We start from the raw sequence: 12,013 nt of genomic DNA, 5'->3' as shown, positions 1-12,013 counted from the left end.
TGGGTTCGAGCCCCGCGTCGGGCTCTGTGCTGACAGCTCAGAGCCTGGAGCCTGCTTCATATTCTGTGTCTCCCTCTCTCTCTGCCCCTTCCTTGTTCATGCTGTGTCTCTCTCTGTCTCAAAAATAAATAAACATTAAATAAAAAAAAATTTAGTAAACAACAAGCCAAAGCAGGATGTAGAACAATCTTGATGAGAAAGAGCACAGGGCTTGGCCTCAACTGGTTAGGGTTTGAATTCTGATGGCTATTCATGAGCTGTGTTATCCTTGGGAAAGTGACTCAACTTCTCTGAGCCAAGTCTCATTAACTCTAAAGACGGTATACTGACACCTCTCCCATAGCGTTGTTGTGAGTTTCACCCAAATTAGTCCTCACCACCTACAAAATGGAGGATATTCATCAGTGTACATGAGTAGAAGAAACTAAAAGAACTTTGATTCTAAAGAGTTTAAAATCCATGGAAGAATCACCAAAATAAAATGAAGAACACCCTTTGATTCTAATCTTGGATGGCATCTGTACAAAATTAGACAGCAGAAGAGCAAAGCGGAGTGTTTCCAAACACCCAGATGTTATAACAATTGTTCACAGTCACTGATGTTTTTAATCTTTAAGTCTTAAAAGTTTCAAAAAGGTTAGTTCAGGCAACATAGTATCATTTCTACTGATGTTAGATAGATGGGAGTACTGGGAGAGGAGAAACAATAACAAAGGTCAAATTGGCCACTTTTTTAAAGTTTCTCAACACTAGCTTTTAATGGAGAGTCTATGTTTAACCTTGTCATGAAAACTATTTCATCTCTGTACAGCAATGTAGAAATAATCCGTAAACAAAACATTAACCGTATTCTTGTTTAGCATTCAAAGTAACGTTTGTCTAAACTGGATAATTTTGTAGTAACGAGTTAAGGCTTGTAAGGCACTATGTAGAATGCTTCATCTGAATTATTTCCAAGACCTGCATGAGGACAAATGTTAGACTTCAATTAAAAATAGAGGTGGGGTGCCTGGGTGGCTCAGTCAGTTAAGTGTCCGACTTTTGACTTTGGCTCAGGTCATGATCTCATGGCTCCGTTCGTGAGTTCAAGCCCTGAATCCAGCTCTGGGCTGACAGCTCAGAGCCTGGAGACTGCTTCGGATTCTGTGTCTCCCTTTCTCTCTGCCCCTCCCCTGCTTGTGCTCTGTCTCTCTGTCTCTCAAAAATAAATAAACATTGAAAAATTAAAAAAAAAATAGAGGCACTGACCACTAAAGTATTTAGAATGTGGATACAGTCACCTTCTAAAGGCAAAAATCATTTACTTTACGTAGCTACCCTTGATAGGAAAGAATACCATGAGACAGCCAAACGAAATAAGTAGAAATGGAAATACACATACAGCTCACTGTCAAAACAACAAGGAAAGGGCACTGGTCATCATCTTTCACTTTGTTTCATGAAGATGTTTTTGTTTATATTTCAGAATATTTTATTTATATTATGTTTTTGTATTTATCTTGTATGTATATTTTAAAATCAGAGACATCTTGAAATATCAAAGAAAACTTTACAGAACACCGAGACGTACCAAAAATAGGCTGGGGAAGTTGAAAGGAAAGCAACATCTGATTGATGGTTAAATTACACAACGCTGTCACATCCCTGGCAACTGAAGGACATTTCTCCTTTGTGTCAAGAAACCTCTGCAGTGTTTGCAACAATAAATTTGTAGGCTGAATGTGTAGCTGAAAATTTTCACTAGGGGGCAGCCTCTCACCGAAATGTGAGAGGATACTTTCTGCATCATCTGATTTCAATAAGAAACTGGCCCAGGGAGGTGCACATTCTCGGCACAGCTTCTAAAGGAAAATTTATGCATCTATAAAATGTTGAATCAGCATGGTCACTAAGTGGTGAATAAAGGAAGGAAAAAGTCTTGCATAACATTAAAAGCCCAGCATAAATAGATGGTCAGCCATACGAATGTTGTGTGCTTTGAACACAAAACCTTTGCAGTGTGTATGCTGGGCTCCGAAACACTGCTACTGTTGAGATTTTTAAAAAAAAAATTTTTTTTTAACGTTTATTTATTTTTGAGACAGAGAGAGACAGAGCATGAACGGGAGAGGGTCACAGAGAGAAGGAGACACAGAATCTGAAACAGGCTCCAGGCTCTGAGCTGTCAGCACAGAGCCCGACGCGGGGCTCGAACCCACGGACCGTGAGATCATGACCTGAGCCGAAGTCGGACGCTTAACCGACTGAGCCACCCAGGCACCCCAAGATTTTTGTTTTTAAGAGAGTCATAGTTTAGCCTCTTTTATAGACACACACACACGGACACACACACACATACACACACACACACACACACACACATGCTGAATTAAAAGCCACTGTGCAAGTAAACATTGTATAGTTGGGAAGGAATTCAAACAAATAGGAATTAATTCCTTAGGTTCTTAAACCCTAGGTTCAAAGTGAGCAGAACGCTGTGCTGGGCTCTTCCTCCACTGCTCTGTGACTTTTGTATGACCCTATCTATCCACCTATTGTTTTTCCTTTTTGCCACTCTTTCTCTTGCGTTTTATATTCCTCAAGTGATCTCACCTAACAAAATCAACAGCCCCAGCCTCGAGGAGAGTCGTGACTGTGTTTTTTTAACCGGGCTCTGAATGGTCTCAAAGCATTAGGCAGAGGCAAGACTTGAAATATGATACTGCCCAGTTCTCCTGCCAGCAGGCAGGGCTGTCGGGTCCTATTGTGTCTGTGATTGTAACCGAGAGCTCCAACATCCCGGAGCAACTGGTGTGACCTTGTGTGGTCTGGGAACCCGGGTAGAGCCGAGCGAGCGAGGGAGGGAGGCTGGGTGTACTGTCACCTGGGACTCATCTGCAGTGCAAGGTGGCAGTAGGATGCCGGTGGAAACTTGGGGGGAGGGCTAGTCCCAGCAGCCTGTCGTGTAAATCGAGCTTTAAAAGAGGAAAGAAAAGAAATCCATTAGACTGGAGAGGCGCATCCACGGAAACTCAGGCCGTCCTGATCACTAATTCCTCAGTAAGGCAGAGTCCAGAACTTGTGATAGTAGAGAGCCTGATGGATGTGGGCTCTCTGGGCAGGCTGGAACTTGAATCCTGGCTCTCTCTACTGCTGGTTGGCTGGCTTTGGAAAGGCTACTAAGCTTTTTTGGGCCTCAGGTTCCTCTTCTCTAAAACGAGTGCTTTGAATAGTACCTGGCACATAATGAGTTCAATGAAAGTTATCTATTATTATTATTATTATTATTATTATTACTGCTTTTGCTATTATTGTTATTAAGGATGTGGAAATGAGGGGAAAGGAGTTCATGGGAAGTCTCAGTTTCCTCATCTGTAAAATGAAGGTAATAGTAGAACCCACTTTAGCTATAGAGGTGTTGTAAGATATAAATGAGCTTCTCTATGCGAAGTGCTTAGAATAAATTTGGCAAATAGTAAATGCTCGATAAATTATTGTTATTAGGAACATAAATAGCGATAATGCTACTTTCCACTGTAAGGAGCTGAAGAGTTGTTGTGAGAAATGAATATGTGTTCACTGCATCATAATCACCCAGGATGCTCAATAAATGTCGATTCATTTTATTAGCTTGAGAATTCTGTTGCTTAGGTTGCTTTGTATCCATGCATGTATTGACTCCATGGGGAAACTAATTTCAACAATGGGGACCTAGGGTTTACATATAATCAGTTCCATAAAGCAGTGGGTTGACTATTTTATGTCTTGGAGCTCCTTTGATAATCTGAAGATGTCTATGGAATCTTACCCCAGAAAAAAACATACCCTTGCATACAATTCTGTGTATATGTTCAGGGGTTTTTGTCTTGAAGTCCATCCAGGGGTTTTGTAGAAATCCAAGGGCCTTGGGGCTAGTAATTCCTGCAACATAGAAAACAACGTAACTAGCAGGGAGGATTCTTTTTTTTTTTTTTTTGAGAAACAGAGAGAGGGCGCAAGTGAACAAGGGGCAGAGAGAGAGACAGAATCCCAGGAAGGGCAGAGGGAGAGAGAGAGAGAGAAAGGGAGAGAAGTGGGGTTCACCCAAAGCAGGGCTCATGTTTTACCCAAAGCAGGGCTCATGTTTTACCCAATGTGGGGCTCGTGCTCACCAGATGTGGGACTCAAATCATGAACCGTGAGATCATGATTTGAGCCAAAGTCAGATGCTTACCAACTGAGCCACCCAGGCGCCCCCGAGCCAGGATGATTCTTAATATAGATTTAATTGGTAAGAATAAGGTTAGGAAGATGCCAAAAAAAATAAACAAAGCTCCTTAACACAGGTTATCAAACTGTTGGTGGTAGAGGCATAACAACCTGAGATACTTATTAAAATTAAGATTCTTGAGCTATTCTACCAGTTTAGTAGGTCTTAGAGGTTAGTGCAGTCCAGAAAACTTAATTTTAACATGTACCTAGTTGATTTTGATGTAAGAGACCCTTAAAATATGCTTTGAAAACTATTTCCTTAGGTCTGGAGGAACTTGCATTGGATTGTGAGTAAGGTAGAATTAGTTTTTTAAAAAGATAGAAATCATGTCCATCTTAAAGCTCCATAAGCCATTTCTGTAAACTGAGCATCCCAGACAGCTTAGTTCCTCCTGAAGAAAAGGAGTAAAATTGCAGCTCTGGAAGGATCTGGTAGGACAGTTGGGATTTGCCTGAGAGACAGGTTATACTACCAAACAGCTAGATGGGAAGCATTTTGATCATCTAAAGCTTATTCTTGTTACTGACATGGTTGTCTACCCTAGCTCCAAAGGAGTCAACCCCTACTCCAAACAATCAACCTGTTTGGGCATGAACTTATTTCTCCCCAACCATATTAATCTGATTATGATTGCTTTTCCCAGCCAGGTAGTAGTCTTAAGATCAGGAACCATATATGATTTTTTTTTAAGTTTATTTATTTATTTTTGAGAGAAAGAGAGGGAAAGAGAGAGAATCCCAAATAGGCTCCACAGTCAGCATGAGCCTGATGTGGGGCTCAAACTCATGAACCATGAGATCAGGACCTGAGCCAAAATCAAGAGTCAGAGGCTTAACCGACTAAGCCACCCAGGGGCCCCTCCGCCCCCGGCCCTCCCCCCCGCCCCCATATTTGATTATCTGTATTCCTGTAAGCCTCTATGCAGGTATCTGGTAGAGTGCTTGGTAGATACAGTTTTATAGGTTCAATAACTGCTTAATTAGCTTAAATATAATGTGCTCAAAAGGCAATGATATGGACTCCAGTGGTCTTCATGACTAATTAACATGCTTCTAGCCATGACAATGTAGAAGGGCTTTGTGGTAAAGTGAATTCAAATTCATTTTGATCAGCTCTTCTCCTAAACATACAGTACAGAGGGTCAAAATAAACTCCTTTAGGCTACATTCCTGTTTGGCCATTCTAATAGTGCTGGGGAACATTCTCTTCATATGGACCTAGCTTTAGTGGGCTTACTTTGCCTGGTGTGCTCGGGCTTCTTAGATGTCCCCAAGGGCAGGGGTGTTGCTCTTTCTTCCTTCCCTCTTGTTATGCTAACGAGTTTAATGGCAAATTCTAGACAGAACAAAGGATAAGTTAATATTGTCTTCTGACCCTCTGAGGTAGGTGGGGGACATTAGCCTCCATGAATGCCATAGAAACCCAGAAAATACCTGCTGACTGAAAGCCATCAGACTCTAAAAAATCAGGTTTTCAGGGACCCACCGCTGAGAATAACTATTCATCTCAATAACACCAGGGTCTGTGTCTCTGAATACGGCTGATGTTGTAGATATTATTTATATCCGAAACAGTTGTTTTAATACAATGAGAAGGGTATTCATACGAAGCAATTCTCAGGCATATAGTACTGGGCCATGTTTGGGATTCCTGTAAGCATCCTTACTTTTGAGCCTCAAATTAAATTCTTCGCTCCTACCTGAATGCAATTGCCGAAGGACTTAAATTTTTTGTTGTTGGTGGTGGTGGTGGTGATTTTTAAAATGGGCTTTAGAATGTCTGGAGTCTTAGGAACATTGCACAGAAATGTAGGCATATAGAAAGCCAAAGTAACATAATATTTTAGGCAAATATATGGTAACATAAGGAAAGCTTAAAAATGAACATTGGTGCTACCCGACAGTGCACATTCTGTGTTCCATTAAACCGCAAACATCTGAAAAACAATTTTTGGCATTCATCATCTTTAACTCCCAGAAGAGTCTGCCTTTCTACAGAAAAGCACTTGGAAGTATCACTTAGAAGTGACAGACAACACCATCCTTATGCCTGAGGGATCTACTGTAAGCATCCAGCACCTGGAAAGGGAGGGGTGCAAGTAATGATGAAACTCAATCCATTTTGAAAAATGGTCAGAGACCAGGTGAGCTGCTTTTCTGTCAAGAATTAAAGAATCTTTTTGAAAATGTGGTTCTGCATCAGTAATAATCCCAAGGGAATCCAAAGTGTTTTTAAACAAAAGAACACAAGTAAAATCTGACACAGATAACACATGGCCACAAGAGCCTTCCTAGATATTCACTCTCTCTCTTTTTTTTTTTTTTTTTTATTGACACTGAGGAACCAGTAAGGATGCTTACAGCAGGTTTCCTGAAGTGAAAGGAAGTGAGCCATGGTTGTGCATGAAGAGGTCAGTTGTGGCAGTAAGGAGAGGTGCAGCTTCAGACATTTGTCCCTGGTGGGGTCAGATTGTCGGTGTTCAAAACAGTTGCCAGGAGGAACTATCTATTGTTCTACAAAAGCTTGTGATCTTTCTGAAATGGGCAAAAATCAATGGGCTTATACACATGTTTTTCCAGTTGCGGGCAGGCGACTATTCTATCAGTCAGGCTTTCTCCAGGAAACAGAAGGCAGCACCACCAGGAAAAGGATTACAAGTCTGGGGAGAGCTGGGGCATGGAAGAGGAGCTGTCATGGAACCCCTAAGGCAGGGGAAATAGACTGCAGTCTCTCTCTGCTCTGTGATCTTGGCTGGTGATTCCCAGAGGGCAATGATGCATCAATCCTGGGCAGCCTCCTAGGACAGAGAGCAAGACACAGAAGGGTAGGAAATGGATAAGGAGTGGCAAGGAAAAAACTAAGCCATGCAACCTGGCTTCCAGGCACAACAGAACATGCTAGAAGAGCGCAGTGTATATATGCTATCATAAACCCAAACTTGTAACAAATCAGATATTTATTTCCTCCCTTCTCTATTCATCCTCATAATACATCTTCACCAGAAAGTCTGCTGAAAAATCTTAAAGCATGCAGGGTAGTATTTATTTTGTGTAGTTGTCTTATCTTTCTTCTACCACTGTGGGTAGAGCAGAGCATACGTGAACTTATATTTAGACGTCTTGGTCTACTTTTTGGTCTTTGATATAAATTCACTGGTAGCCAAAACTGTAAGGCCGTACATTCTGGCTTTTGTTAGGCAACCTGCATGTTCCCCATGACCACAATTAATGATGCTGTTAAGATCTTGCAGACAAAACTTAGTTCCCTATGTTAGTATCTCAAAGAGGATTATAATCTGGGACCTTGTGTAAGGAAATAAGACCTGAGATTTCAAGGCTATGGTGGAGGTAGATAGCTGGCTGGTGAGAGGGGGAATGGGACATTCACTAACTGTTCAAAAAACATTTATGAGCCTCTGCTCAATGCTGGACAGTTTGCTGAGTTCAAGGAACACAAAGCTATAAGATATGGGAAACAGGCAAGTATGCCAAGATTTTGCAATTCAATGTGGTAAGTGCTTTAATAGGGAAATGAACAAAGATCTATGACACCAGGAAGTGGAGCATCTGGGGAATGAAAGGATTCACAGAAGAGATGGTAAGTGAACTGAGTCCTGAAGAAAGAGTAGGAATTTGCTAGGGATATGGCCTGGGTAAAGACATGTTTCAGGCCAGTGTGGCTGTGATTGGTTGGGTTGGTTGGGTTGGGATGTTAACTTCCAATCTCTCCTCATTCAGGAAATCTACATCTTTCATCTCCTTTGGTCATTCTACTCCATCGTTCTTCCCTGCTCTGTGCCAGGTTGCATAAGAATTTACTATTAATTTTGTGGACAGTTGGTAATGGCTCAATGTTTAGAGTTGGATCTAAACTTAGACTTAGCCTTCATGCATCATCTGTCCCTTGCTCAGGCTATCACTGTCCTTAATTTACTCTTGCACGGATTCAAGCACAACTAGAACTTAAGAAACTTGGCTTTACTTCAGAATCTTCTGTGCAAATTGTGAAGTGCTGTTGCCCAGGAAAGAGTTGTCTAGGTGTTTTTCACTTTCTTCTCTCTAGTTATGCTTTGCTTTGTTGGTAAGGACAGTCTGAGGGAAGAGGGAAGCAATAAAAGCAGCTCTTAATTTTGATGGAAAAGAGAACAGCTTTCAGACGATTGCGAATTGAAAGTAGAAGACAATATTTCTGCTATTTGAAGAAGTGGTCATCCCCTCACTTGATCAAGCTTTCGTGACTCACGTGGCCTGAAACTTTTTCCTAGACCATTTCATGCCCCTAAAATTGGTTATGACAAGAATAACTTTATTTACATTGGATTTGTTATTTATTTCATAGCAAGCAAATACAAAAGGAGCCTAAAGTAACCACTTAATGATTGCCTTTATTTATCCATTTTACTATTGTTATGGGCTAGCCATTAACAGCAAAGAAAAAAATTGTAGACGATGGCTGAGAAAGGTGGTCAATCTTAATTGACTCTAGGTTTTTATGATGAATGGACAGGTTAAAGTGACCCTTAAGTCATCACTAGTGGGAGTCCTGAAATGGGGTCATGAATATATCAGGGCAAGAATGACATTTTTAAAAACATAGCTCATTGGAAAGTATAAGGCAATCTTTCCTCAATAAAGCTTAAAATCAACTTCATTCTCTAAAGAATATTTACTCCAGTCTCAAGCTAGGGAGTGATTTATTGTGGATTTTGGTTATACTGTCAGATCTGGGTAGGAGTTTAAACAGCTTTCATTGTGTCATGAACATGGGCGTAATTGCCCCCCAGCATCCTGTTTCCTAACATGCAGTCACAGATCAGGTACCAGGATAGCAGGATCAGGCAGACCCTCCAGCTTATCCCTATTACCTCAGTTATTCATGTATGTGGGACAGAAACTCCCCAGAACACGACTATTTCTAAGAATAAGTCTCAAGAATGCTATTTTAGAGACAAGGAAGATGAATACATAATCATTCGTATTTCTTTACTGTGTTAGAATTTTTACTTAGTTATATGTATTCAATAAAAAATTGCTGACCCTGACTGGGAAGGTGGTCAGTTTTGGTTGACTCTAAATTCCTCTTATGAATGGACTTGAAAAGTGTTGAGGACTATAAAATTTAGAAAATAGAATCTATGCGAATACATTGATTTCATTTTAATCCTCAAGTGATTCTGTGAAGAAGACAGGGCAGTTATTTTTAATCCCCATTTTATAGATGAGGAAAATGAATCCCATAGGGCATAGGTGACCTGGCCAAGGTTGTACAAGTGAATGGTGCAACAAGAACTTGGATTTTATGCCTTTGACTTCAAGGTCCTTGTGTCCTTCCCCTTGTGTTCATTGAATAAAGAACTGGCATTACTGATCCACTAGAAAAAGGGCATGAATGCTGGGATGTTTCTTCAGAGGTCATGTGTCTATGAGGATCCACACTCTCTGAGGCTCCTGGTGACCAGTGGCCCTGATGGTGAGGACACTTGACAGTATTAGACTATAGTATAAGGTGAAGAAACAGAAGTTAGGTTCAAAAAGCATGCCGGAGAAAATTGATCAATTCAACACTTCATGAGCATGTGCTGTGTGCCAGGACTACTGCCAGGAGATATTTCTGGCACAATTTCTGCTCTTGAGAACCTCACAGTTTGGAGGGGGAGGTAATTAGAAGACAGTGTGACAACTGTAGTGTGCAAAGGGTGTTGTAGGATCCTACCGTTAAATCTATACTCCAGCTGGAGCTAGGGAGTAAGATTGGGGGGTGGGGGGCGGGGAATGCTCTCCAGAGAGGGTAAATCTGAGCAGAACCTTGAAGAAGTAGGAGTTAGTCAAGCAAAGTAGGGAGGAGAAAGAAAGGATCTTTCATGTGCAATGGTGTGGAGGTGAGTGAGGGCATAAAAGATTCACACATTTGCCAGTACATCTCTGATGAGTTTGGGATATGGAAGGAGACAAAGCTGGAAAGAGACAGAGTCAGATAATGGAAAGTGTAGAATGCCAGAGTAAGTGAGGAGTTTATACTTTATTGTGTAGACAAGGAAAAGGGGCTTCAGGTTTTGCTTTTTTAAATTGTGGTAAAATTCACGTAACATAAAATTAACAATTTTAAAATGAACAATTCAGGGACACTTACAACCTTGTGCAGCTATCACCTCTATTTGGTTCCAAAATATTTCATCACCTAAAAAGAACCCCTGTGCCCATTGAACGGTCACTCATTACTTTGCTTCCCCACTAGTCGCTGGCAGCAACTGAATCTACTGTCTGTCTCTAAGGATTTACCTATTCTGGATATTTCATTTAATGGAATCATACAACCTGTGACCTTATGTGTCTGGCTTCTTTCACCGACTGTAATGATTTTGATGCTTATCCATGTCGTATGTAGCATGTATCAGTATTTCATTCCTTCTCATGGTTGAGTAATATTACAGTGTTTGGATATACCAACATTCTTATCCATTCATGATTTCATGGACATTTGGGTTATTTCCACCTTTTGGCTAGTGTAGTGTGGATAATTCTGTGATGAACATTTATGTACAAGATTTTGAGTGCCTCTTTTCAATTCTTTGAGGATATAGTTAAGATTGGAAGTGTTGGGTCATATGGTAATTTTATACTTAATTTTTTGAGAAACTGTCAAACTGTTTTCCACAACGAATGCACTATTTTACATTCCCACTAGTAAAGTACTTGAATTCCAATTTTTCTATAGTCATGCTAACACTTAGTATTTCCGTTAGAAAAAATTATAACCCTTTTAGTGAGTGTAAAGTGGAATCTCATTGTGGTTTTGATTTGCATTTCCCTAATTTTTAGTAATGTTGAACATATTTTCATGTGCTTGTTGGCCATTGGTATATCTTCTTTGGAAGAATGCCTATTTAAGTCCTTTATCCATTTTATTTTATTTTATTTTACTGTCTTCCTGGGGTTGGTGTAAGAGTTCTTTACATATTCTGGATGCCAGATTCTAATCAGAGATATAATGTGCAAATATTTTCTCCCATTTTCTGGTTATATTTTCACTCTTTTGACAGTGTCCTTTGGTGCACAAACATTTTTCATTTTGATTAATTCCAATTTATCTTTTTTATTGTCGTTGTTCCTTGCACTTTTGGTGTCATGTCTAAGATCCACTGCTAAATCCATGGTCACTGAGATTTTCCTCAACGTTTTCTTCAAAGAATTGTACAGGTTTAACACTTAAATTTTGGTCTTCCATCCATGTTGGGTGGATTTTTTGTGGTGGGAAGCAGGGTCCAACATCATTGTTTTGCATGGGGACATCCAGTTCTGCCAGCATCATATGTTGAAGAGACTATTCTTTCTCCACTGGATGATTTTTGCAGCCTTGTTGGAAATTTTTCCTTTTTCAAGATGATTTGGCTATTGCAAACCTATATGGATTTTAGGATCAACTTTTCCATGTCTGTAAAAAATACTGTTGGGGTTTTGATAAGGATGGCACTGAATGCGTAGATCATTTTTGTGAGACACCACTCTCTTGGTTTCCTTTGATTCTGCCTGTGGTGTCCTTAATCTCTTATAGCATCTTTAAGACAGTTGATATAAAGTCTTTGTCTAGTAAATCCAATGCCTGTGTTTCCTCGGGGACAGTTTCCATTACTTTCTTTTTCTCTTCCTGTCAGTGAACCATACTTTCTTGTTTTCTTGTATAACTCACAATATTTTGTTGAAAACTGAACATTTTTAATATTATAATGTGACAGCTTTGAAGATCAGATTCTCTCCGCTTCCTGAGTTTTGTTAATGAGGCTTC

The sequence above is a fragment of the Panthera leo genome, chromosome C1, assembly GCF_018350215.1.
Source record: "Panthera leo isolate Ple1 chromosome C1, P.leo_Ple1_pat1.1, whole genome shotgun sequence".
Taxonomy (NCBI): domain Eukaryota; kingdom Metazoa; phylum Chordata; class Mammalia; order Carnivora; family Felidae; genus Panthera; species Panthera leo.
The sequence above is the reverse complement of the archived record's forward strand: the minus strand, read 5'-3'. Positions refer to the sequence as shown.